Below are 8,185 nucleotides of genomic sequence, written 5' to 3' on the forward strand. Positions count from 1 at the left end.
CCGCCGACAACCGCCGCCGCGGCCCTACCGCGCCGCTCCCCGCCGTCCCGCGGCCGGATCCGGGCCGCCGGTGAGCTCCTGTCGCCGCCCTACCCTTCTCCGGCAATGATTCCGGCGGACCTCGGTTTCCGTGCACTGGATCCATATCTGAAAATATCTCCTCGGGTTGACTTTTTCTCTCGAAACCCTAATCCATATGCTCATGTTCATAGCCTCGTAACTTTGCATCCGTAGCTCCGATTCATGCATATAGCATATCAAAATGTTCATCTCAGAGAGTACATCATTTCATTCCATTGCATCATTTTCATTTGAGTTTATCTTGATGCCCGAAATGCTGTTAGAAGATGGCTACTTGAGATAATTGTCAGATCTGCTACTCCGTTTAGCTTTTTGTCATTTTTGCCATGATTATTGTGTGCATGATATGCCCTGATGCTCTACATATGTTTTGTTAACGGTTTTGCCATCTTTCCAGAGGTGCAACCCATGTAATTTTGTGATGTGTGTGGTGACTTGCACAAGCTTGCAAAGTGGTGCACTTGTTAATTCTGTTTTCAGGGACTTAGCATTTCCACTAAGTCTTTGAGCTGTTTATTTCATATGGCCATATGTTCATGTTGTTTCCTAGTGATCCGTGCCTCTTTTGAGGATGATCATTAAGGATGTTTTGTTTGTATTGTAGTGCTCTATCCATCCATGTCTTTGTTTGCAATTATGGAGCACCCTAGCTTGAGTCAATCGAGCTCTACTTTTGCTACTTTGTGAATCTAGGCAGATTGTCAACTTGTTTGCAATTTTGCCGATATTGTTGTAGTTGATCCGTGCATGCTATGTTATTGTTCTTGCCATGTCTAGCTTGAATTTTGTGTGTTCTTGATAGATGTATGCTTAGCTTGTCATGACTTGTTCCGTAGTGAGTGCATCGAGCTCGTAAACATGCCTACTTGAGTTATGTTTCAGCATGTGCCAGTTTTTCACTGTCTGAAAACTGATTATGTTTTTGCCATGTTCACATGCTTGCAATTGTATTTTCTGATCCCTTTTGGCTCAAGGTCACTAAGGGACTTTTGTTAAGCTCTTTGAGTAGCTCCATGCCATGCTTTACTTTGCCATGTTCAGGTCCTGTAGCATATAGTTTTGTTGCTCCGAAGAGTGCTATCTGATCTGAAATTCCAGACAAGTGTTAATTTCACTTAGTCTGAGATCTGTTTACCATATGCATTTTTGCCATGCTTGTTTGAACCTGTTAATGGGTGAATTGGCCGTAGCTCAGTGCTAGACTTTTGTTAAGCATCTTGAATTCATCCCTGCCATGTATTTTGTTTTCATGTTTGGGTGCTGTAGCATGTTCATCTCATTGCAATTAGATGGCTACTTGCTGTAAATCACAGACCGGTGTCATATTTGAATCGCTTGCCATTTCCAAACCGTAACTCCGATCCCGACGTTCTTTATATTGTTTTCAAGCGATTTCATCTCATCGTTCCAGTGGTACACTTGGATCTCCAAGTTGAGGCCAGGTTCTTGCATTTCCTGTCATATCTTGCATATGCATCCCGCATCGCATCCCGCATAGCATACCATCATTGCTTCGTATTGTTTGTTCCTTGCACGTGGTTGATTGTGTCCTTGTTGCTTGTTTGTCTTGGTTGGGTAGAGCCGGGAGACGAGTTCGCTAACGAGGAGCCCGTTGAGTTTGCTTTCGAGGATCCAGTCAACTCTGACAACTGTGCAGGCAAGATGATCATACCCTCGAAATCACTACTATCTTTGCTATGCTAGATTGCTCGCTCTTTGCTATGCCAATGACACAATGCCTACCACTTGTTTTCAAGCCTCCCAAATTTCCATGTAAAACCTCTAACCCACCATGTCCTAGCAAACCGTTGATTGGCTTTGTTACCGCTTTGCTCAGCCCCTCTTATAGCGTTGCTAGTTGCGGGTGAAGATTGGAGGCCGTTCCTTGTTGGAACATTTATTACCTGTTGGGATATCATTATATTGCCATGTTATCTTAATGCATCTATATACTTGGTAAAGGGTGGAAGGCTTGGCCTCTCGCCTAGTGTTTTGTTCCACTCTTGCCGCCCTAGTTTCCGTCATATCGGTGTTATGTTCCCGGATTTTGTGTTCCTTACGCGGTTGGGTTATAATGGGAACCCCTTGATAGTTCGCCTTGATTAAAGCTTTTCCAGCAATGCCTAACCTTGGTTTTACCATTCGCCACCTAGCCTCTTTTCCCCTTAGGTTTCCGGAGCCCGAGGGTCATCTTATTTTAACCCCCCCGGGCCAGTGCTCCTCTGAGTGTTGGTCCGAACTGAGCTGCCTGCGGGGCCACCTCGGGGAAACTTGAGGGTTGGTTTTACTCGTAGCTAGTCTCATATGAGTGTGCCCTGAGAACGAGATATGTGCAGCTCCTATCGGGATTTGTCGGCACATTCGGGCGGTGTTGCTGGTCTTGTTTTAACCTGTCGAAGTGTCTTGAAGAACCGAGATACCGAGTCTGATCGGAACGTCTTGGGAGGAGGTCTATTCCTTCGTTGACCGTGAGAGCTTGTCATGGGCTAAGTTGGGACTCCCCTGCAGGGATTTGAACTTTCGAAAGCCGTGCCCGCGGTTATGGGCAGATGGGAATTTGTTAATGTCCGGTTGTAGATAACTTGAACCTTAACTTAATTAAAATGAATCGACTGAGTGTGTTACCGTGATGGCCTCTTCTCGGCGGAGTCCGGGAAGCGGACACGGTGTTGGAGTAATGTTTGCGCAGGTTGTTCTCTAGTTTCTCGCTCGCGCTTTGCCCCCTCTTCTCGCTCTCTTTTGCGAATAAGTTAGCCACCATATATGCTAGTTGCTTGCTGTAGCTCCACATATATTTTTACCTTGCCTTACCTATAAGCTTAAATAGTCTTGATCGCGAGGGTGCAAGATTGCTGAGTCCCTATGGCTCACAGATTACTATTACACCAGATGCAGTGCCTGATGATTCCGCTCCAGGTGACGCGCTCGAGCTCAAGTGGGAGTTCGACAAGGACTCTCAATGTTACTATGTTTCCTTTCCTGATGATCAGTAGTGGTGCCCAGTTGGGGTGATTGGGACCGTGTCGCATGTTGGGTTCTCTTTTATTTTGGCGCCGTAGTCGGGCCATGAGTGGTTGGTTGATGTAATGTTATTTATGTACTTGATTGACGTGGCGAGTGTAAGCCAACTATGTTATCTCCCCTTTATTATTCATATTACATGGGATGTTGTGAAGATTGCCTAACTTGCGACATATGCCTTCAATACGATTATGCCTCTAAGTCGTGCCTCGACACGTGGGAGATATAGTCGCATCGAGGGTGTTACAAGTTGGTAATCAGAGCCTTCCCCGACCTTAGGGGCCCCATTGCTTGATCGTTATTAGCGGCCGAGTTGTGTCTAGAAAAAAATGTTTTGAGTCATTTAGGAATTATATGTCGGAGAGTTTAGGAATTCTTTTTACTTCCCAGTCTCCTCATCCTCTGGTAAGACATCCTAACATAGAGTTTTGGCTCTTCTCTTCTCAAATTTCACTAAAACAAATTTTAGGATCACGCGGGTATCTTGGAATTGTTCCGATGGTTTTATGACGAGAACATTGTCTTGGTGCCTCTTGTCAGGGGTTTAGTAGAAGTGTCCCGGGGAGTTGAGCTCTGAGGTGTTGTCATCATAATTTTATCGTTGTAGTTCTGGAATACCTGAGTTTAGTACGCCGACATCGAAAATCTCTTTTATGCAGTTCATTGGTGAGATAACCTCGACGCCACCCAGTACTGGGGCGGGAGTTCGGGAGTATCGCCATAACTTGTATAACGGATGCTTTTCGAAGGTTGAGGTAGATGGTTTTCGAAGGTTTCTTGGTTATGTGTTGAAGGATGGAAACAGCTGGATGTAGGATTTGCTAGTTTGGGTGAGATATTATGCTTCCCCTGTATCCCCAACACCTGATTGCATAACCGGAAAGGTTCGGGAGTTTCATAGGTGGGAATTCTACTAGCTCTAGTTCTTCTTCCACGGATATTGGTTTGAGATTGGGATTTCTTACCGATTATTCGTTCTTGATCCGTACCTTGTTGATTTATTTCTCTACCTTAATTCTACGTGGCTTCTCAATTTATGGATATGTGACCATTTCAAGAGGAATGCATTCGTTCATTTTGTTTAGATGTGAAGACTATATGTTGCAATTTTCATTCCGTTGGATTCAGCTTCAATATTTGTCTGTCAATGTGCTGATGGATGTCAACCTCTTCAGGATGGCTCCTCCAACGCGCACGACTCCGAATCCTAATCCGCCACCACCTCCACCTCCTTCGGAGGCATGGCTAGCTGTGATGGCCGCAACCAATGCAAATACACAGTTGATATGCAAATTCTCCAAGAGCGCAATCAAGGCAACCAAGGGAACCAAGGCAACAATCAGAATCACTTTGCTACACTCAACTAGTTCCTTGCTAACGGGCCAAAGACTTTCAGCAACTGTGTTGAGGCAACCGATGTTGACGATTGGCTAGTGGATCTGTGCAAGCATTTCGAGTGCAGTAATGTCAGGCCTGAGGACTTTGTTAAGTTCGCTTCCTTCCAACTCAAAGATCAAGCTGCAGAATGGTTCCAGCAGTACAAGGATTCCAGAGGTGGACGTGTTATCACTTAGGATGAATTTCGTCGAGATTTCCGAGCTCATCATAATCCCCAGAGCGTGGTTGAAAGTAAGCGTGAGGAATTCCGCAACCTGAAGCAAGGCTCTTTGTCTGTCTATGACTACAACAAGTTGTTTCAGAAGCTCGCCCGCTTTGCCAAGCAGGACATCCCTGATGAGAAGAGCATGATATACTAGTTTAGGGGTGGTCTCAGAGAAGAAATTCAGCTAGCTCTTGTTCTCTTCAAGCCCTTGAGGTACGATGAGTTCTACAACATGGCATTGAAGCAAGAGGCTGCTCAGTTGAGGTGTGATGCTTCCAAGAAGCGAGTCAGAGATGCTACTCCTTCTTCCTCTACTCAAGTGGCCAAGCAGCAGAAGTATTGGCTTCCTCCTCCTCTGTTATGTCATCCCTATCAGCATAAGAGCAAAGGTGGCAGTGGATCTTCCCACCCACCCAATCCTGGCTTTCAGAACAAGACTTCGTCTCAAGCTCCAAGATCGAGTGCTCCGTATCACCGTCCGCTTTCAGAGGTCACGTGCAACAAGTGCCAACAGAAGGGTCACTATGCCAACAAGTGTTTCAACCAGAGGCGTCTTCCTCCTCCTCCTCCTGTGAGATCGGCAAGTACAGCTGTGGTCAAGCATAATCCTAAGCACGCCAAGGTCAACTTGATGAACGCAGCCCAGGCAGAGGACTCGTCAGATGTGATCATGGGTAACCTTCCTGTTAACGATGTTCCTGCAAAAGTTCTTTTTGACTCTGGTGCATCGCATTCCTTCATGTCATTCCCATTTGCATCAGAGAACAATTTTAGTACTAAGGCCTTACCTAGAGCTATGCAAGTCGTCTCTCCGGCTAAGCGTCTGAGTTCTAGTATGATGGTTCCAGATATTTCTATCATGATGGGTGATTTCAAGTTTCTGGCTTCTCCAATGGTTCTTGGTAACTCGGATATTGATCTTATTCTCGGAATGGATTGGCTTTCTAAGCACAAGGCTCAGCTTGATTGTGTAGCCAGGCAGATTCAATTGACTCATTCGTCTGAGGATGTAATTGTCTTTGCTGCTCGGGATAATACCATCCGTCTATTTTCTCTCAATGAGAAGGGTGAATTGGACGCTATCTCGCAAATTCCAGTCGTTTGCGAATATCAAGACATATTTCCAGAAGAGCTTCCATGATTGCCTCCGCACCGGCCAGTTGAATTTGTTATTGGTCTTGAGCCCGGCACGGAACCTGTGTGCAAACGTCCTTACAAGCTCGGACCTGAAGAGTTGAAGGAGCTGAAGAAGCAACTCGATATTCAAGAGAAAATGGGTCTCATCCGGCCTAGTTCTTCTCCGTGGGGTTGTGGTGTTCTTTTTGTGAAGAAGAAGGATGGAACGGACCGACTTTGTGTTGATTACCGTCTAGTGAACAAGAAGACCATCAAGAACAAATACCCACTTCCCAACATCAATGAGCTGTTCGAACAACTCAAAGGTGTCCAAGTATTCTCTAAGCTTGATCTCCGTATGGTTTATCATCAGATTCGTATCCGTGAGCAAGATATTCCCAAGACGGCTTTCAGGACAAGCTTTGGTTCATATGAATACACTGTCATGTCTTTTGGCCTCGTCAACGCTCCTCTGACGTTCTCTCGCATGATGAACTTCATCTTCAACGCCTACACCAATGACTTCGTTTTGGTCTATCTCGACGACATTCTGGTTTTCTCGAAGAACAAGGAAGATCATGCCAAGCACTTGCGTTTGGTACTCAATAAGCTTAGAGAACATCAGTTCTACGCCAAGTTCTCCAAGTGTGAATTTTGGCTCGATGAGGTTCTTTATCTTGGTCATATTATCTCTGCCAAGGGCATTGCCGTGAATCCTGAGAAGGTGTCTGCAATTGTGAATTGGGAACCTCCTCAGAACGTGAAGCAACTCCGCAGTTTCCTCGGTCTCGCAAGCTATTGCCGAAGATTCGTTGAAAACTTTACTAAGATCGCGAAGCCTCTCTCAAATCTTCTCCAGAAGCACGTCAAGTACGTTTGGTCTCCGGAGTGTGATATTGCTTTCAACACTTTGAAAGAGAAATTGATCACTGCTCCAGTTCTCACTCCGCCTGATGAATCCAAGCCATACGAGGTCTTTTGTGATGCCTCTCTCCAAGGTCTTGGGGCAGTATTGATGCAAGAGAAGAAAATTGTTGCTTATACTTCTCGCCAGTTGAAGCCTAATGAGAAGAACTACCCCACTCATGATCTCGAGTTGGCGGCAGTTGTGCATGCTCTTTTGACTTGGAGACATCTTCTATTGGGAAGAAAAGTGGACATTTTCACTGATCACAAGAGTCTCAAGTACATCTTCACTCAGCCTAATCTCAACCTCAGGAAAACTCGATGGGTCGAAATGATTCAAGAGTATAATCCAAGTATAGAGTATACTCCAGGCAAGGCCAATGTGATTGCTGACGCACTGAGCAGAAAGGCTTATTGCAACAGTCTGATTCTTAAGCCTTATCAACCCGAGCTTTGTGAAGCTTTCTGCAAACTTAATCTGCAAGTTGTTCCTCAAGGTTTCCTCGCCAACCTTCTAGTCTCTCCTACCTTGGAAGACCAGATTCGCCAGGCCCAGCTTCTTGATGCTATGGTGAAAAAGGTGAAGATTGGGATTGCCAAGAGTCAACCCAAGTACAAGTGCTACCGCCTTGATGACAAGGATACTCTATTCTTCGAGGATCGTATTGTTGTACCCAAAGGTGACCTCCGTAAAGTGATCATGAATTAGGCTCCCAATTCTCTCCTCTCCATCCACCCTGGGAGCACGAAGATGTATCAGGACCTCAAGCAAGCTTATTGGTGGACTCGAATGAAGCGCGAGATTGCTCAGTTCGTGAATGAATGTGATGTCTGCAGAAGAGTGAAGGCAGAACACCAAAGGCCAGCTGGTGTCCTCCAACCTCTTGCCATTCCAGAATGGAAGTTTGACCACATTGAAATGAACTTCGTGACTGGGTTTCATAAGTCCAGGCGTGGCAATGATGCTATATTCGTTGTCATCGACAAACTCACTAAAGTGGCTCACTTTCTGCCTATCAAAGAGTCGATCACTGCAGCTCAATTGGAGGAACTCTATACCTCTCGTATTGTCTCTCTGCACGGTATTCCACAAGTGATCTCTTCAGACCGTGGCAGCATCTTTACCTCGAAGTTTTGGGATTCTTTTCAGAAGGCCATGGGCACCAACATCCGCTTCAGCACAGCTTTCCATCCTCAAACTAGCGGTCAAGTCGAGCGTGTCAACCAGATTCTTGAAGATATGCTCAGGGCTTGTGTGATCTCCTTCAGCATGAAGTGGGAGGATTGTCTTCCTTATGCTGAATTCTCCTACAACAATAGTTTTCAAGCAAGTTCGGGCAACGCCCCATTTGAAATTCTGTATGGCAGGAAGTGCCGTACCCCTCTCAACTGGTCTGAAACCGGTGAACGTCAGCTTTTGGGTAATGACTTAATCACAGAGGCAGAATAAATGTGCAA

The sequence above is a fragment of the Triticum aestivum genome, chromosome 1A (genome assembly GCF_018294505.1).
Source record: "Triticum aestivum cultivar Chinese Spring chromosome 1A, IWGSC CS RefSeq v2.1, whole genome shotgun sequence".
Lineage (NCBI taxonomy): Eukaryota > Viridiplantae > Streptophyta > Magnoliopsida > Poales > Poaceae > Triticum > Triticum aestivum.